The sequence below is a fragment of the Colobus angolensis genome, unplaced genomic scaffold (genome assembly GCF_000951035.1).
Source record: "Colobus angolensis palliatus isolate OR3802 unplaced genomic scaffold, Cang.pa_1.0 Scaffold450, whole genome shotgun sequence".
NCBI lineage: Eukaryota > Metazoa > Chordata > Mammalia > Primates > Cercopithecidae > Colobus > Colobus angolensis.
Window position 1 is genome coordinate 219320 of NW_012117933.1, and position 20467 is coordinate 239786.

Here is a 20467-nt window from a genome sequence, read left to right on the forward strand (position 1 = left end):
GGTCAGGGACACTTGCTTACCTGGGTTCACCCACACTGAAAATGTCAGGAAATGAAATTCACATCTTTCTTCATCTAGGGGACTGGCCAAGCTTTCCTGATAATAGTATGCACTTCTAGGAGGCCACTGAAGCCAGGACTTCATATGTTTGTGGTTGGAAAACTATTGCTACAATCGAGAGCAATGTGTTGGGAAGAAATTAACAAATACACATGAGGGTGGGTGTGCTTCTCAGCAGAGAAACCGACTCTGTGCTGAAATTCTTGTGTGGAAACATCTGTTTCTAACCATTCTGAGCAAGGAAGAATGTGGACACCGAGCATGTGGTTCCCTTGGAAAATGCTTACCTCACAGTCTTGACCTAAGAGATGGCATCTGGACCAGGGAGGAAACAGAAGTGATCCTGGAATCACATCCTCTTAAACACAAAACAAAACAAAAAATCCCCCACATCCTTATGCTTTTTTGAAGGGTTTCTTCACAACATAAAAATTATCCAAATTTCCCCTTAGAGTTTACTGTTTTAACCCCTTACCCAATTTCCCCATGGTTAACATCTTACGCGACTTGAGTACCTTTGTCAAAATTAAGAAACTGTCATTGGTGCATTACAATTAACTAAATCCCAGACTTTATTTGAATGTCACCAGTTTTTCCACTAATGTCATTTTTCTGTTCCAGGATCCCACCCAGGACACCACATTGCATTTAGTTGCCATTTTTCTTTGTCTCCTTCTTAGATTTTGATGATCCTCCTCTCTTCATTTTCACAGAGACGTAGCTTTGCAACAATTTCTTAAGCAGCTTCCCTAAACATACAGGAGCCAACTTTTCAATTGTATCCATATCTAATAAAAAAAAACCTGTGGGAAAATTGGAAAACTCAGCCAAAAGGCTCTCCTGGCTGCCATTTTTATCTACATAAAACCAATCACAATCCATTTAACAAATTTATTTTCCATGATGTTATTGGCTACTCTCCATAACTCAACATACAGCTGAGTCCATTTCATGGGTCAGAACAATCGGTTATCAGGTAATACGAAGGACCAGACTAGAAGAAGCAAGTTCTTAGGAACTAGACTTCCAGACTGGGAAAGAACAGAAATTTGGACTAGATCAAGCTTAAGTGGATGAGGGGATATTCAGATAGCTGGATGACCATATCCAGAGAGTTGGGCTACAGACCATTTGGGAGACCCCAGGCATATAGCATCAGAAAGTGGAGCAGACATTAGGAGCAAGGAAGTGGGTTGGCAGTGGTAGGAAGGTGGATGGATGGGCAGGTGGGTGTCTGAAAGGGCTAGGAGAAATGCAAAAACCAGCAGGTGGTGATAGGGAGGTTGCTAGAAAGGGCAGGAAGGACATCAGCTTGGGCCTACACTGCATACAAATCAGAACCAGGGTCCTGGTGGACTTGTGACCTCATATACACAGTTCTAGCCTAGATTTCTCATGTTCTGAGTGGATTTGATGTTTTGGAATAAACTGGCAAAGAGTAGTGATCTCTAAACACTTTGCTGCTTAAATCCATGTGAATATAAAAATTTCATGCCATGTTGCACCATTATACAGTGGTTGGCACCTTCTAAAATGGCCCCCACAATTCCCCACTCCTGGTGTTCATGCCCTTGTGTAGTCCCCACTTTGAGTGTAGGCTGGACCTAGTAAATTGACATTGGCAAACAGAATGTGGCACAATTCATGGGATATTACTTTCAAGATTAAGTTCTAAAGACTGTTATTTCAGCTGCGCTTTCTTTCCGGCTCTTCTTATTTGTTCTCTCTGGTGAAGCAGGCCGTCATATTGGGAACTACACTACAGAAAGTCTCATGCAGCAAGAAACAGAGGGTGGCTTCTGGCCGATAGCTAGCTAGGAATGGAGGCCCTCAGTCCAACAGCCTATAAGGAAGCGAATCCTGCCCACAACCACTTGCATGAACTTGGAAGTGTCTTCTCCTCCAGGTTAGCCTTGAGATGATCGCCTGCTCAACACTTTGATTCCAGCCTTGATTCCGTACAGACCTGTAAGAGACCTGAACCAGAGGACCCAGCTAAGCCACTCCCAGATTCCTGTCCCACAGAAACTGCGAGGTAATAAATATTGTTGTTTGAAGTTGTTACATTTTAGGATTATTTGTTATGCAGCAATAGGTGACTGATATATACACTAAGGTCATTCCACTCTTAGGTCAGTGGTATAATATTATGTCATCAAGTGCAGCAATACACAGCTGTGAGGACAAAGTGTTAAACTTGAACTCTAGTCCCTAATGGGTAGAGAGATACCCTGAGGTAGGGGGACAGCAACCAACCATGACACACAGAAGTTAAGGCTACTGAGAAATGAAAGAGAATCAACCTGTAGCATGGAAATAGGAAATTCATTATTTCCAGCAAGAAAACAAAAAGACGCAAACTGGACACGATAGGGGTGGGCAGAAATAAGCAGAAGAACAAAGAGTGGTGGTAAGAATATCAAGTGGAGTCCCCACTGCAGTAGGGAAGGAACACTGGAAAGAAAAGATCTAGTGTTCCAGGAGCACCAGGGATTCATGGAATAAAATGGTGATTGTGGTTTCAGATTAAACCAAACCATTTCCTATACAGCAAAGAAAGACACTCTCCTGTCTTCACTCCCCAATCCACCTCCGCCAGTTTCCTTTCCCTAAAGTGAGATTTTAGAAATACATCCTTACAGGCAGTACAAACAGGCAATTTGTAAAACTTTTAAGCTTGGTTGTAGTCTAGACATAATATGTGTTATGTATTTTTAAAATCAGGTTTGTATTAGGGTCAAATGATAAGTATAGTCCATAGATTAGGTATTCAAGGATAACACAAAAGAAATATTCTAGGCAGTCACTGCACTCATTAGACACTTGCCACTCAAAGTGTTCTCCATAGCTTTCTTCCTTAAGTCTACACTCAACATACTTAACCAGCCAGGCTAGAGGAGACAACTCTATGATTATTTTAAGTTTACTTCATAATCTTGTGATTTCACCTGAAGCAAAGAGACGAGCTTTTCTCTGAACAGCCAAATCTTCCACACTCTCATTTTCGATAGTCACGGCAGGAGTTTGAGTTTCTCTTTCTAGAAGGATCTCTGGCTGGGACTTGCTGTTCCTGTACAGCTTTAGAACCTCATGCATGCACTTCTATTTAAAAGTTGTCTGTCTACAAATGCTTCAGAGAGCAGACAATCTGGTTTATCCTTCCCTTTTAGGTAGTCTGTGCTGGAAAGAAATTTCTGTGTTTTTGTGACAAGAGGAGACAAGACCCTACAAAAAGAAGGCATGATAGAAGATAGGTTGGGAACAAGGTCAGTATTCAGCTCATAAGCACCAGCATGTCTGACTGGATGATAAAATATTGAAGTACAGGACTTCAGTGCCAGTTAGGCAATGAACGCTGCCCTGAGCCACCTGGGGGCCTCCTCTGCATGACCCAGCATGTATGGCCTAGCAGGGTTCTGCAGGACAGCTCAACTCAAGGGCCATGATATTCTTTCTATGCATTCTCATTTTGTGTGCCACACTTGGTGAATCCCTGAGTAGTTAATGCTTAGGAGTCAAAAGATCTGGGTTTTATCTGGCTCCATTGTTTGCACACCTCATCACAAGGTCTTAGTTTCTTCACCTACAAAACATAGAGTAACTGTTAAATCAACGATTTGTAAAGTGTTTTGTGCCACAACAATAAAAGCTACTGTTGCTTTTGAGTTTCTTGTCCAGTTACAATAATGGGTTCTCACATCTTCTTCTGTCTGCTAAGGTACTTTCTTGTCCCTTAGGCCTATGGAGTGGCCCAGAAAATTCAGCTCTAGTTTTGTAGCTATCATAGAGGATTGGGAGGTTGACGCTTCCTCTTCAGGGGTGGTTGTGGTTGTGATTGTTGTAGGGATGTTTAACTCTTTGTCACACATCTCATTTTGGAAATACATTTTCAAACATGCTGCACATTTGCCCATCTTCTCAAAGAAGGTGTCAAGCATTGTTCCATTTGCTGTGTCTCAAGGCACACATCATGATCATCAAACATTGCCATCTTTCCCTGGTGTTGGTCTCCGTTTAGGATTGTGAGACAAAATGAGTATGTTCGAAGTACACTTAGTTAAAAATTATTCACTGTTTATATCAAATTCAAACTTAACTGGGTTTCCTGCTAAATCAAGCTAGTCTAAGTCTCTGCTAGCCTCTTCCATTTCTAATGTGTTACCTCTAACCTGTGGCAGGGTGGGGTTGAAAATGGAGCTTGAAATTATAGAGTTGCCAAGAGTTTGAAGTTCTCAATTCTTTTCCATCTACACTCACTTCCCTATAGCTTCAAATACTGTCTTCTCACCAAACCTATTTTCCCAACTCCTCTCCCCTGAGTTCTAGGACTCTTGAACTCAGCAATCTCCTCACCATCCCTGATGAGCTGGCAGTTGAGATCTCAAACCTGACATGCTCAAAGCAGGATTCTTTTTTTTTTTTTTTTTGAGAGGAAGTCTCACTCTGTTGCCCAGGCTGGAGTGCAGTGGTGCAATCTCATTGGTTCACTGCAACCTCTGCCTCTTGGGTTCAAGTGATTCTCCTGCCTCAGTCTCCCAAGTAGCTGGAATTACAGGTGTGTGCCACCACACCCAGCTAATTTTTGTATTTTTAGTACAGATGCGGTTTCGCCATGTTGGCCAGGCTGGTCTCAAACTCCTGGCCTCAAGTGATCTGCCCACCTTGGCCTCCCAAAGTGCTGGGATTACAGGTGTGAGCCACTGTGCCCAGTCCAAAGCAGGATTCTTGATGCTCCCTACCTCCCCCAGAATTCCCTCATTCCACCAGTTTCTCCTGTTATATTCTACATGTCAGTACGTAGTACTGAGTGCCAACAATCTAAGAGCCATCTTAGATGCTGATCTGTTTTGCCCACATATTTTCTAGTCCATCAACTTGTTCTGGTGGTTGTAGCTCTCTCTCCAAACATTTCTCCAATGCCTCCTTTCTTCTCCATTCCTACTGCTAAAATCCCACTCTACGCCATTATTCCTTCTTGCCTGGACTAGTACCATGAATTGAGCAAGTTTCTTGGAATACCTTCTTGTCTCCTTTCTCCCTGCAAGTAGCAGCCAAGGAAAAGTCTCAAAGCAGCAATCAGATCAGATCACAAGTCCCCTCCCTCATTGTTTTACACATTTAGAGCCGTACAGTAGTTCCCTGTTGGAACTATTGGCTAGAAGTTGATAAGTTTGTAACAAAGGTTCTGAAATGGGGGCAATTTTATCCCCCAGGGGACATTTGGCAATGTGTAGAGACATTTTTGGTTGTCACCACTTGGAGGTGATACTGGCATCTAGTAGGTAGAGCCCAAGGATGCTGCTAAACATGCTCCAATGCCCAGGACGGTCTCCCACAACTACGAATGGCCAGCCCCGAATGTCCCTGAGAAGCTCCAACCTAAAGTGAGCAGTATCACAGTGTTTAAGATGAAAGAATCAGGGACTCTGCCCCCAACTCTAGCTGGAAAGTTCTTGTGCTAACAAGTCACCCGTCTGCATTAATGAACATCTTCATTCAACTGCTCCTTTCAGCTGTTGCTAGGAAGGACCTTGATAGAGATGCGGCAGAGAGAAGCTGGGCTGTGCTGAGAGGCTTGAACATTCTCACCAAGAAGCATAACTAGGGTGCTTGGAGTTGACATAACCCTGAGCAAATCATATCCTCATTAAAGAATAATCCAATTTAAAAAGAAAGCCTTGTGTACTCGTGGGTTGTTTTCCCAGAGGTCTCAGAGGACAGGTCATGAAAGCTTTGAACCACCGGACTGTACACGGCTGCCCAGTGAATTTGCAGAGAACAAAGGCCTCTGATTTTTTTTCCCTCCAAGCTGTTAGTCTTAAGTGAAGCAGGGTAAGAAAGTTCTCTTTAGTATCTTTTGACAATTAAAGGATGACATAGGCTCATAGGCTATGTGTTTTGATCTCTCACAAAAACTGTGAAATTTTATTTCTTCTGGCGAAACATCTTTTCCAACAACATTTCAACAAATTAACAAAAGCAACTTCAGAATGTGTGTTTTTTCCACCCAAAAATGCAAAAACAACTGTTCTTTTTGGCTTTATTAAGCTAAACAGACTTGATATAAGTCTAGCCTTTCCTGCTACTGAATAATCTTATGTAATATGAATACAGCCACTGAAGAGCTAGTAATTGCTAATTATATTCCTCAACTAGCGTTCCTGTTAACCATTTTTAACTTGGGTTTCCCCTGATGGGTAGGAAGCATTCTATGGTGTGGTTTACCGGAGAAGCCCTCTGAAATCCCCTTTCGTTTGATAGGGAAAAGCCAAAACCTATCTTTGCCTGACAGGTTCCTATATATATACACATATACATATACATAATGTATATGTATATATAAAGTTTATAAATACATGTTAATATTTATAAATATTATATATATAATTTCAACTTTTAGATTCAGGGAGTACACATGTAGGTTTGTTACATGGCGTATTACATAATACTGAGGTTTGGGATGTGAATGATCTGATCCCTTCACCCAGGTAGTGAACATAGGATCCAACAGTTAGTTTTTCAACCCTAGCCCCTCTCCCTCCCTCTGTCCTTTAGTAGTCCCCAGTGTCTATTGTTTTCATCTTTAGGTGTCTGACAGGTTTCAAGAACCCTGCAGTGACAAATAGACTAAGTAAAACACAGGGACATGGTTTTGGCAGAAGACTGCATGAGAGACACAAAATGGATGTTCATAGGAGTCAGATATGTTGGGGGCTTAGGAATAGGGTAGTTTGGACTCTCTTTATGCCAGTAGCTCTCAACTCTGGCTCCTCATATTAGAATCACTTGGAGATCTCTTTAAAAAGCACCGAAACCTGGGTTGGGCCCCAGTTTCAGAGTTTCCGATTTAGTTGGCCTGGGGAATGACCAGGGCATAGGGATTTTTTAAAGTTTCCCAAGTGACTCTAATGAACATTAAGGGTTGAAAACCAATGCTCTAGACCAGGATTTCTTCACCTCAGCACTACTGATATTTTGGACTGCATCATTTTTTGCTGTGGGGACTGTCCCGTGCATTGTAGGATGTTTTGCAGCATCCTTGGCTTCTACCCACTAGATGCCAGTAGCACCCCCTCCCCAGTTGTGATAACTCAAAATGTCCCCAAACATTGCCAAATGTTCCCTGGGAAACAAAATCACCCCCTTCTCACATTGAGAGTCACTATCTTGGCTACTGCACGTTAATTGTAGTTACACAGATAGTATGGTGGGTAAGTAGATGAGGGGTTGGAGATTCAACTCTATAAAAGAAATACTAAGGAATAAAACAGTTGTTCAATGTCCCATCCTCAGCCCAGAGGCAGGATTAGTGGTTATGTTCCCTGACTGTACACTGAAATACCTTTCCTCTGGATTACAGGCACACAAACTAAACTGGCTCCTTATTATTATTATTATTATTATTATTATTATTATTTGAGACAGGGTTTTGCTCTGTCACCGAAACTGGAGTGCAGTGGCATGATCTTGGGTTGCTCCAACCTCTGCCTCCTAGGCGCAGGTGATCCTCCCACTGACGCAGGAGAATAGGGTCTGGAGTCAGGAAACCTAAAGCCAATTCATCCTGACTTCCTAGAACTGAATCAAAAGGAAAACCACACCTCTCCACACCGAAGTAACAAAAGGATCAGAGGCTACTACCTTTGTACTGTGCAGATGAAAAATGGGAAGTACCTCTAATTGGTCCCCTCCTGCAACGAATCAGACTGGTCGCAGGACTAGTCTTCATGTGTAACTTTGTAACTTCACTTCAGCCTCTGATTGGTCACCTCCTGCAACCAATCAAACTGGTCATGGGCCACTCTTTCATTTACATAGGGTATAACCAAGTAACCAATGGGAAATCAGTAGAGGGTATTCAAACCCCAGAAAATTCTGCAGCCAGTGATCTTCAGCTGCTTGCTCGAGCCCACTCCCATTCTGTGGAGTGTACGTTGGTTTCAATAAATCTGTGCTTTTGTTGCTTCATCCTTTCATTGCTTTGTTTGTGTGTTTTGTCCAATTCTTTGTTCAAAAGACCAAGAATCTGCACAACTCATAGTCAAGTCCCTCCACTGGTACCATCACCTCAGCCTTCCGAGTAGCTAGCTCCACAGGCACGCACCACCATGCCTGGCTAATTTTAAAAAAATTTTTTGTAGAGACAAGGTTTCACCACGTTGTCCAGGCTGGTCTTGAACTCCTGAGCTCAACTGATCCCCCCCACCTCGGCCTCCCAAAGTTCTGGGATTACAGACGTGAGCCACCATGCCTGTTGGCTCCATATTATTAATAGTCTATATTTGAGTATAGATGCTCTTTGACTTACAATGGAGTTACATCTCAGTAATCACATCATAAGTTAAAAATATCATGAGTCAAAAAGGCATTGAAAACACCTAACCTGCTAAACATTATAGCTTAGCCTAGACTACCTTAAATGTGCTCAGAACACTTACATTAGCCTAAAGTTGGGCAAAGTCATCTAACACAAAGCCTATTTTATAATGAAGTACTGAATATCTCATGCAATTTATTGAATACTGTAAAGTGAAAAACAAAATGCTTGGATGGATACTCAAAGTACGGTTTCTACTGAATGTGTATTGCTTTCACAGTATTGTAAAGTCAAAAAATGGTAAGATGAACCATCATAAGTTGGCCCCCATCTGTACACAATCCGTGATCAAAATCATTTATATAGTGTTAAAAATTTATCTCTGAAAGGAAAACAAATGGTTCTCTCCTTAATCTAGTCTTTTTTTCCCTGTAGGAAGCCTTCTTTCCTCTTCCATTCAATACTCCTCCAGAGATAACTTTCTAGCTCTGGGTTGCCCAATATGGTAGTCACTAGCCATGTGTGGCTTGTTAAAAGTAAACTTAAATTAATTTAAATTAAATAGAAGCAAAAATTCAGATCCTTAATCACAATAATCACATTTCAGTTGCTCAACAGTCACTGCAACATTTGAGCTAGTGGCTAGTGGCGGTAACATTCTAATGCAGAAATAGAACATTTTCGTCACTGCAGAAAACTGGACAGCAGTTTATAACCATAGAGCTTATGGTGACATTGTCATGCTTAAAAACCTGTGTTAGTTCCCATTGCCTCTAGGATCAAGTTCAGTCACCTAGCTTGGCATTTAAGAAATTTTACTATCTAACTTCAGATGTCTCCTCCAAATCCCTCTTTGCTCCTTAGTCTCCTCTGAGCAGCCCATCCCTTTATAGGAAAGATCAATGCACTTCCCTACCTCCCAGCCTTTGTCCATATTATTTTATCTATCATGGATACCCTTTCTCTAACTCCACTTGGCAAATTCACGCTTGATCTTCAGAGTTAGTTCAAATGTCCCTCCAACCTCCCTTCCCACCTTAGTTCTCCGGATACCAAACAATTGCTCCATTCACTGTCACCCCGCCGGACTTGAATACCTGTTAATTGCATACATGTCACATTTTGTCATAAATAGTTATGTCTCTATCTCCCATGCTTAATTCAGTGCTCCTGAGTGGCTATATTTCTCCTTGTATGACCAAAGGCTAACAGAATGTAGGCAATCACATTTCAAAGAAATAATTGGCTAGCTAACGAATAAAATGGCATGATTCGACACATTTAACATCACAGAATTCTAACAGCCCACACTTGCATGCAGTTGATAGAATTCTGGGATTGTTCTTGATGTTCTCTGGGATAAGAACATCTGCCTTTAATTTTATGAGCAGGATGAGCATATTTGGTGACTTAGAGGGCTCTTTACTGAGACAGATGATAAATTTATTTAAAGGTTGTATCTGCTGGGTTGATAGTCACAAAGAGTAAGAAAGAAAATACAAAGGAAATTTATTCTTCTTGTATGTAGACTTCATCTCTCATATTAGTTAAACAGAAATATCTCAAAAGAATGAATATTAGGCCGGGCGCGGTGGCTCAAGCCCGTAATCCCAGCACTTTGGGAGGCCAAGACGGGCGGATCACGAGGTCAGGAGATCGAGACCATCCTGGCTAACACAGTGAAACCCCGTCTCTACTAAAAAAAAATACAAAAAACTAGCCGGGCGTGGTGGCGGGCACCTGTAGTCCCAGCTACTTGGGAGGCTGAGGCAGGAGAATGGCGTAAACCCGGGAGGCGGAGCTTGCAGTGAGCTGAGATCCGGCCACTGCACTCCAGCCTGGGCAACAGAGCGAGACTCCGTCTCAAAAAAAAAAAAAAAAAAAAAAGAATGAATATTAAACTAGAGAAAATCATTTAAAAGATCAGATTAATATTACAGCAACACAGTGTTTCTTCCCTGACACACTCTTGGTTCTCTCTAAAAGGTCATTTGTCTGCACTACCAAACTCAGAGCTGTATCTTACACTTCCTTTCTCTTTTCCTCAGCACCTAACACAGTGTCCAGTGCATAGCTGGTCCTCAGTTAATACTTGTTGAATAATTAAGATTAAAAAAAAAAGAAAACAGGTGGTTATAATGGAGGGGGTGGTGTGAACACCAAGTCAAACAAGATTGAGTGAAATTATTATTCAAGACTACATCGGCTTTCTATTACTGCCGTGGCAAATTACAACTAACTTAGTAGCTTAAAACAATACACATTTATTATCTCATGGTTTTATAGGTTGAAAGTCCAATGTAAATCTCACTGTGCTAAAATCAAGGTGCCAGGTGCACAGCATGCCTTAGGGAAGATTTAGGGGAGATTTTCTTGCCTTGCCTTTTTCACCTTCTGTAGGCTACCAGAATTCCCTGCAGAAGGTGAAAAAGGTAATTTCAATGGCAGGTCAAGTCCTTCTGGTGCTGCCATCAGATGGCCCTCTGACCGCAGCTCAAAAAATTTATCCGATTTTAAGGACCCATGTGATTATCTAGATAGAGTCCACTCAGCCAACCCAGGATAATCTTCCCATCTCAAGATCCATACCTTTAATCCCATCTGCTAACTCCCTTTTGCCATGTAACATACTCACAGGTTCCAAGGGCTAGAGGGTAAACATCTTTAGGGGACCATTATTCTGCCTGCTACAGGGGAGTCACACAGAATGACTAGAATTACAAAGAAAAAAACAAGCAACTGCTACATGTCCCTGGTCTTCTCACAAGCAGCATGAAATATGAATGCTTAAGCTTGAATACACCTTTTTCTAAACCTACTATTTATAAATGCAAAGGCCTAAAAATAACCCTTTTATGTTCAACAATAGGATAATAAACACATAAATTCAGAGGCAATAATATGGTGCAAATGTGGTAGAGTAAGGAGAAATAATCTTTTTTTTTTGAAAAATCTTTAATGCCATGAGAACATATTTAGTTTCCTAGATCTATTTTTTAAATGGCTTTTTTTTCTTAGGATACTAATAATATATGTGAACTCTTAATAGTTTGGAAACGCAAAAAACTTTGAAGCAAAAAAAAACCACCCTAAATCCCACCAAGCAGTCATAACCAGTTACTATTTATGTGTCTATTCTTCCGATATTATGTAAATGCATATCAAATTATATATGCATTAAAAATATTAACTTATTCTAAATGATTCTTTAAGTATCCTATTTCCCCTCTAAATATTATCCTAAATATGTTCTCATGGCATTTATAAATAGTAGGTTTAGAAAAAACTGTATTCAAAAATCTGTATATATAACTCTGATTATTTCCTTAAGGGTGTAAATGAGGAATTATCACATCAGAGACCATTTTAAGACCACCGGTATTTGTCATCTCATTTCCCTCCATAATGACTACACCAGATTTACCCCCATGAGCAGTGTACAAAAGTGCCCTTTGCAATGAACTCTGAGCAATGTTTACCAGTGCTATGGACTAAATTATGGCTGTTTCCCCAAAATTCATATGTTTAAGCCCTAGCCACCAATGTGATTAGATTTGAAGATAGGGCTTTTAGGAGGTAATTAAGGTTAAATGAAGTAATAAGAGTGGGGTCCTAATCCAATGAATTGGTGGCCTTATAGGAAAAGGAAGAGAGAAAGAGATCTCCTTCACATACATACCACATGCACATGCCCCGAGGAAAGGCCATGTGAGGACATAGTGAGAAGTCGGCTGTCTCCAAGTCAGCAGGAGAGCCCTCACCAGAAACAGAATTGGCTGTCACCTTGAACCTGGATTTTCCAGCCTCAGAAACTGCAAGAAAATGAATTTCTGTCATTTAATCTACCTAGTCTATGGTAGCTTTTTATGGCAGCCTGAGCTAATGAGCTAATGAGCTAATGAGCTAATGCAATGAAGGGTGAAAAATGATGTCCTTGTTCTATTAATTGGTGATGATTTGATTTCTAGAAGGATGGTCATTTTGTTTACAGGCCACTTTTCATGTCTCTGGGAAAATTCAGAGTCAAATATTTTTGGACTCTAAAACAGAATGTTACAAAAATCATAAGGCATAGAGGACTGAAATTCAACAGCACCTCCACAGAGCTAGAATTGTGTTCTTTAGAATAATGCATTTTTAAATGTCTGCATCAATCAGAACAAACGCTTCAATCCATTTACATAAGCCCTTTTTGATTTTAGTCTCCATTTATCTATTTTTAAAGGCTTAAAGATCTAGCTACAAGAGTACCAAGAAAACTCTTTTGCCTTTGTAGATGAAGTTCACAACATGTGTGCTAAAGTATTTGATTCCTTCAAGCACCATATGAGTTAGGTGGTGTTGAGGTTAATTGGGTAGTATGGATGGTGGAAGGAATTGATTGACTTGAAGGACATGAAGATGCAAGGCTAGTGCAAGAAACCATGTGTGAAACCAGTGCGTTTGGAGCCACATGTAAAGGTCACTGAGGCCTTCTCGAACAATTTATAAAATAAGAATGGGTGGGAGGAAATTGAAGACAATTTTATATCCTTGTGACTAGAAAGGAGATGTGAGCTAAGAAGAGAGTTCAAACATGACCAAATGAAGCAGAGGCTAGCAGCCCAGGCAACAATACTCCTTTCTTGGTGGGTAATGACATTATAATGAGTAACTGCAGACAAACAAAAGTCAATAGTTCTTACACACAGAAGACAGCACCTAACACAGCAAGTAGTACCTAGGGGAAGGTCTGGGGAGGAGTTTGAAAAGGGTTTCTAAGATAGGAAAGGGTTAAGTCTTATTATTGTACGGAAAGATTGTATCTACTCAGAGGGATGAGAGTAATCACAAATATACAGTGGTTATTATGCCCCTTATATAGAAAATGAAACTGAGGCTCAGAAACCTCAAATAGCTCCCCTAGAGTTACACAATTGTTAGTGCTGAAATGTGAACTCAAACCTTCAGACTTGAAGCTGGAAATGAATTTCCTTGACTTCAATGTCTCCATCTCAAAAATGACTGTATTTTTGGGAAGGCTGCTTCAGAGTTCATGTTCTATTGGCCATTCCACTGATTCTGCATCTCCTTGACAAACGAATCTTGGGCCAAAAGTTCACTGTGGGGACGCTGTTGGTGAGTACATTAATCTGATCAGATGTATTCTCATTGGAAATAATATTTAAAATGGTTTACTGAGTTTGGAGGATGCAGATGTTAAATAAATAAAATTGGAATATCCCCTTTCTCTGTTGCTTAGAACTTTACCCATTTCCCTTGTCTCCTCACTAGCACCCTGGTGGCTTCCCCCTACCTCACAATTTCTTTTCATGCTCCTTTGGTGGGTCTTTTGCCTCTGCCTTCACCTCTAAATGTTGAGTGCCTCAGAGGTCTATCCTGTGTCCCGTATCTTTTGTCCACACTCTAACTGGGCAAACTCATCATGTCCAATATCTTTAAAATATTCACTCCCAGGTGTTTGGACGAACGGAAGCAGGATGGCGCACTTCCGGGTTCTTCTTCACCAGCTTTTCCCGTGCGCGCGAAAATGCAGCCAGCGCTCAGGGAGGGTGCAGACCAACCGGGCATGCGCCAGGTGACGTCAATCCGAAGAGACCAAGATTTACCTGGTCGCACCTGCGGAACGCCCCCCAACACGCCCGTGCCCCGCCTATTGCCCTCCCACTCCTAGAAAAGCCGCTCTCGGCCAGTGAGCCACATGGCCTTCCTGAGTCTCTCACTCCTGTCGGGATGTCGGGACAGCAGGAACTCCGTCCGAGAGCCCCACCGGCGTGGGGGGGGGAGGTGCTCTGCTGGCCTTCTTTGCCGGAGGCCGACAGACCTCTTCCCCACACCTTAGGTTACCAAAAATAAACTTGCAGTTTTGCTCCTACACTTGCCTACCCGCTGGTTCTTTTGTACGTGCTCTGGTGGTCTTAGAAAAACAAATCACCAGGATTCTAGATTCCTGTATCCAAAAGCCAACTAGATATCACTAATCGGAAGCTTAATAAGTATCTCAAACTCAACATGACCCAAGAGAATTCTCTCTTTTGCCAATCAGGTTTTTTCCAGTCTCATATATCTCGGTAAATGGTTTTACCACCCACTCAGTACTCAAGTAATTGTTCTTGATTACTGTTTTATAGCTTCCCTCACCTTCCACACCCAATACTTCTGGAACAGCAAGTCCCGTGAATTCTATTTTCAAACCACCTCTCAAACCTTTCAACTTTTCCCCATCTCCACTGGTGTCACCACCCTTTGTCACCTGAGGCTAGTACAAAAGCCTCCCAACTAGTTTTCTCTGCTTCCACATGAATTGTTTTGTAAAAATATAAATCACATTAGTTCTGGGCTCAAATCTCTCTGATAACTTTTCATTGCACTTAGATTAAAAATCCATCCTTCTTAATCTAGTTTATAATGTCCTTCATGAGCTAACCTCTGCTGACCTCTGAGACTTCATCTGTCCATTCACCCATTGGCCCACTATCCTCAGCTACACTGGACATTTTTCTATCCTGACACTCACCTAGCTTATTCTTAACTAAGGACCTTGACTCTAACTTAACTCTGTGCCTGGAATGTCCCTCTTCCTCCACATTCTTGTGGATAGCTCCTTCTTGTCATTTACATATCATCTCAAAGGTCATGTTTCCAGAGAGACTTTCCCTGACCATCCCATCTAATTAAGGCCTATTTTTCTTACATATTGATTTGAGTGTTTGTTCACTAGAGTAGTTCCATGAGAGCAGGAAGCAGATCTATCTTATTGAGGATGCTCCTGGTATCAAACTATCTGCGGAAGAGGAAACTGAGAATCCAGCATAGTCTTAGAAGATGGGGGAGTTGCTAATGGAAAGAATCAGGTCTCTGAAAGACTTCATAGAACACAGTACCACACTTTCTGACATCCTCTGCCAATCTCATTCGATTGTGACATGGGCAAGAAACAAATCTTGGTTGTGTTTGCCACCGAAATTCCAGGGCTGTTTGTTACAATGGTTAACCTCTTCTGACAAATTTCACAAAATTCCATTTACCCTCGCTTTGCCTCACTACGTATTATTCAGTTTAAGATTCGGTTCACTGTCCTCCAGGAAGCCTTCCTTGACTTCCTTGTGGCTGGCTTTTGTGTTCCCACGGCACCATGTGCATTGTTTCATCATGTACTAACCACATTGTATTATATACTGTCTCCTCATGTGACTAAGTTTTTCCTGAGGTCAGAAACCATATATTTTTCTTTTTTGTGTTTTTATGGCCTATTACAATGTCTGGCATCACAATAAATCTTTGTTAGATAAATAAGCCGTAGACAGCAAGCAGTTCGGGTTTTAATGGAGGGCAACAGTATTTCTTTGCAATGGTTAACAATACTAGTAGAAACATTTAGAATATGAAATGAAAAGTGGGGAAAGGCTTTATGAGTATGAATTTATTTGAATGAAGAAAAATTTCAGTGTTACTTAGGCTGAATAAAGACACAATGATCATTAAGTAATTCTAGAAAATAGAGATAATTCTAGATAAATGATCCTTATAAGATTCCTTTGATTCCCATTAATTGCAATCCAATACATAAATATTGAAGACTTAGTATGAGCAAATTACTCTTTTTCATATGACAAAGAAGAAAATACTTCTGCCAGTTAACATTTTATAATTCTATGACCTTATGATTCTGAACACCTACGTAAGATATTTTTAAACCTTGACAGTTACTTTGGGAGATTTACATCAAGACCCAGCATTATGGAGATAGAATTTGCATGGAGTTCTATCATCAAAGTTTTGCTACAAACTGGGGCCACTGGGTCATTTTTAGATACAGACCATTGGTTAGTGGCTTCTCCCCAGAGTGAACTGGATAGTCATGTGCCACTTGGCAGTTTTCAAGGTATGAGTTTGTTCTGTTTGATGTTCTGTCAATTTCTCTAGGGGACAAGCAGCCAAATGGTTAATTGCCCTTCCTTAAGCACAGACACACTCACAGAAAAGGTGTGAGGAAGGACCCCTCCAAAAGAGGAGTCTCTCACACAGCAGGCTGAGCCACTGTACAGAGTTGAGATTGTTGACCCACTGATTGTGCCTGAAAGGCTTTTCAGCCACACAAAACCCTGGGCTTCCCCATTAGCATATCAGAGGTGGCACAGTGGTGGGAAATACTGCAGGCAACAAAGGATGTGGCTCAGTGGTATTGTCTCATTGGTGCTTACAGAAGCAGAAAAAATGATAATCGGGCTAGAGTTGCAGTGATGGACAGATGTTGACATATTTTCTTGGGCGACCAATGTCTTCCACTCCCCCTCCATCAGTTGATCCATTCTCAAGACTCCCTACCCCTCCAAGGCACAGTTCCTCAACCAATACACATGGAAAAGCCATGACACAATCAAAACCTCTCTTGAGCTGAAACGAAGACACAGTTTCAGCTTTAACTTGAACCATGCCTGGAAGGGATTTGTCATTTTTCTCAGACTTGAAAGTCTTATATGGAACACAACTTGATGATAAATAGGAGAGTCAGTTGCCAGTTACTAATACCATCATAGAGACTGAGTCACTGTTGATGTCACCGCGACTCTTTGCAGGATCAGCCATCTTATTATTTTATACTGAAAGGGAGAAAAGAGGTTTAGTGAAAAAGTCACTTTACATTCTTATTGTCCTAAATTATTTCCCATCTCTGAAGTTTGAGACCAGTGTTCTATGCTCTATAGCAATGGCTCTCAACTGGAGGTGATTTTGACCCCCAGGAATCGTGGCAATGTTTGGAGGCATTTCTTTGTGGTCACAATTGGGTGAGGGGGTGCCACTGGCATTTAGTGGATCGAGGCCAGGAATGCTGCTAAAGATGCTACTATGCACAGGACAGCACCTATGTTAAAGACTTATTTGGCTCAAAATGTCAATAGTGCTGAGGCTAAGGAACTCTATGGCCTTCTTTGTGAAGCTAATTTACAAATTCTTACTGAGTCAAATTGCTATTGATAAATGGGCACCTTGAGGCACTTATAGCCCCATGCTCACTATATTGATTTAAAATATTGAACAGTTCTTGACAAAGAACAGGGCCGAAATTAAAATTTCTTATCCTTGGCTGCAATATTGAAAGATTTTATCTAAGCAGTGTGTGTAAAGTTTGAGAAAATTGTATATTGAGCACTGAGGGGTAAAAATTTTCCTACATGCAGTAAATTGACTTTCTTACAGCCAACAATATGTCTTTTACTTCACGCTCAGCTGAGTCTTAAATATGCTCCAAATGGCATAAAATTTGATTGAAGAATTCTTCCTCCTCACTTCGAAATATTTATAACCTCTTGGAAAATGACACACTGGGACACACTATATGTTGTTCAATTATATATATTATATATAACATTAATTACATATATAATATCAAATTTACATTTAAAGTCACATGTATTAGGTTTGTGTTTAATATCATGTTCGCTTGGCTTAAATTTTTTTTCAACTCAATATTTACAAATCAAAATATTTGTAATTGTATGTATACATATATATATGCCTAGATAGATAGATATGTCTAGAGAAACATATATTGTTTTCCTTAGGTGCAAGTTATTCTATCCAGGTAACTACATGTTGACCAAACCACTCCAGATCTAAAGCACTAAAGATTATTGGTCACTGGTTGTTATATCTATTAGTATACAATTTTGATAACTGTCTTTTCCACAGGTTAAAGTAGATTTTGTATGCCAGTAAAATAATTGAAGTTGATTATAATGGACTTTATAAAGAAGAATATAAAATGGAGACCAAATTAATTGTCTCAGTTTACCTTCAACTATCTTAAGTTATGGTCTACATGATATACAGTTTTGTTCTTAAAAGTTTTTGATTAAAATTACCCTATTGTATTGGAATTCATCAAGCCTAAAGCACTTTCAAATTCACTTCACTCTCTGATGAAGACACTTTACCATTTGTAAAAATATTTTTGCTTCCTGTAAAGCACAGTGTTATGTATTCTAACACAGTGGTTCCTATCAGAATCAATTGGGCCCTAAAAGCATACTCATTTCTTAGGCCCTGCTCAGACTGGTTGAATCAGAATATAAGAGGATAAGGCCCAGGTATTGATATTAAAACAAAGCAAAACAACAATAACCCCACACATACAGGCGTGCACACACACACACACACTCACACACACGCACACGCCAGGCCATTCAAACATACTGCCATGGTGGGAAGGTTGGCTGAAAACTCAGATCTAAAGCACAGACTATCGTAGGTAACAGAATTGACAGGTAAACTGGGAAAATATTGCCCCATAGAGATAGTAGGGACATTTCCCTGTTTTGGCCTTGAGGGGAGGTGGAGGGCAGGAATAGCCCAGGAGAATAAGTTTGGTATGCAACAATTTAGCAATGATTCACTTTTTAAATTGCCATCCGGTATGATAAAGTCTTCCTGGGGAACTATAATGCAAGAATGCTGGGATCCAGGTGGGGTTCTTAGTTCTGGCTCTTTCCCCACCAGCTGTGGGTGAGCTCTTCCTTTACTCTTCCCAGCCTCAGTTTACTCACCTGTAAAATGAGGGGGCTTGGTTATGATTTCTACTGTTTCTGTTCAACTTAGAAAAATAGCTATGAGTCATAATTATGAACTTAGAAAAAATTAAACAGTTTAACATTGTATATTTTTCATAAATTCATAAGGCGCTGTATGGCAAAATGAAAAAGAATTTATAAAGGATTTTTTGGCAATTTGTAATTCAGACATAAATTTGATCATATCAGGAAAGTGGGCCTAGTGTTTTGGCTGTTTTCTACAGCTAAATGTATCTTATACTGGAGTTTACCAAATTTTTCTGTAAAGAGGCAGATAGCAATTATTTTAGGCTTTGAAGGGTAGGCCACAGAAAAGAAAATTGCAAAACCTTTAAAAATATATATCATTAAAAAAATGTGAAAAATAGGGCCAGGGACAGTGGCTCATGTCTATAATCCCAACACTTTGGAAGGCTGAGACAGGATGATTGCTTGAAGCCAGGAGTTTGAGACCAGCCTGGGCAACACAGCAAGACCCTGTCTGTACGAAAGTAAAAAATAAAAACAATTTGTCCAGTGTGTTGGCACATACCTGTAGTCCCAGCAATTATGGAGGTAGAGGCGGGAGGAAAGCCTGAGCCCAGGAGGTTGAGGCTGCAGCGAGCTATGATTACGCCACTGCACTCCAACCTGGGTGACAGAGCAAGACCCTGGCCCCTGTCTGTGAAAAACAGGTAAGGGCAGGGTTTGACGATCCCTGTGTTAAACAATTAGAACATATATTTGGATAAAAACAAAATTACTTGCTTTTATATAACAACAGTTGTTAAAAGCTATTGCTATATGGAGAGATCGAACCCGGGCAACAAGGAGACCTGCTGAAGAAATTTTTACTCAAAGCCTGCATGGAAGCCACCATCATGTGCCCCCATGACAAACTCATCCTAGTTTGCCAGCGACTGGCCCAGTTTAAGCACTGAAAGTCTCAAGTCCCAGGAAATGAGGATGACTGGTTATTTTACATCTGTGACTCTTGGAAAGGTTTCTTTACGGAAAATCTACGATCAAATTGAAAGGGAAAAAGCTTCAGATGGAAATGCTTTCAGGAGCTTTACCATATAAACAACAGGCAAAGATCCCAGCTGGAAAACTTTAAAGGGAAAAATTGTAAGAGAATATTTGCAGTATTTTTTTTGGCTTGAGCTCAATGAATTCTAAATCTACCTACCCATTAACAGCATCAGTTCAACAGGCTGTAGATGAGGAAAGTGCTTATTCACAAGGTGTGTCAGGTCTTTTTTGTAGAATCAGTTTTATACATCCTCTGGATATGATAAATGCTGGGCATTATGATGAAACACAGCCCAACGTTACTACTCAGAAGTTACAGGATTTAGAATTATTTCCTGGGTTTGCCCGAAGAGGACATGTGACATGAAACTAGCTGTGACCCTAATTATGAATATAAAGATTACTGGTAGAGCCGGGCGCGGTGGCTCAAGCCTGTAATCCCAGCACTTTGGGAGGCCGAGACGGGTGGATCATGAGGTCAGGAGTTCGAGACGATCCTGGCTAACAC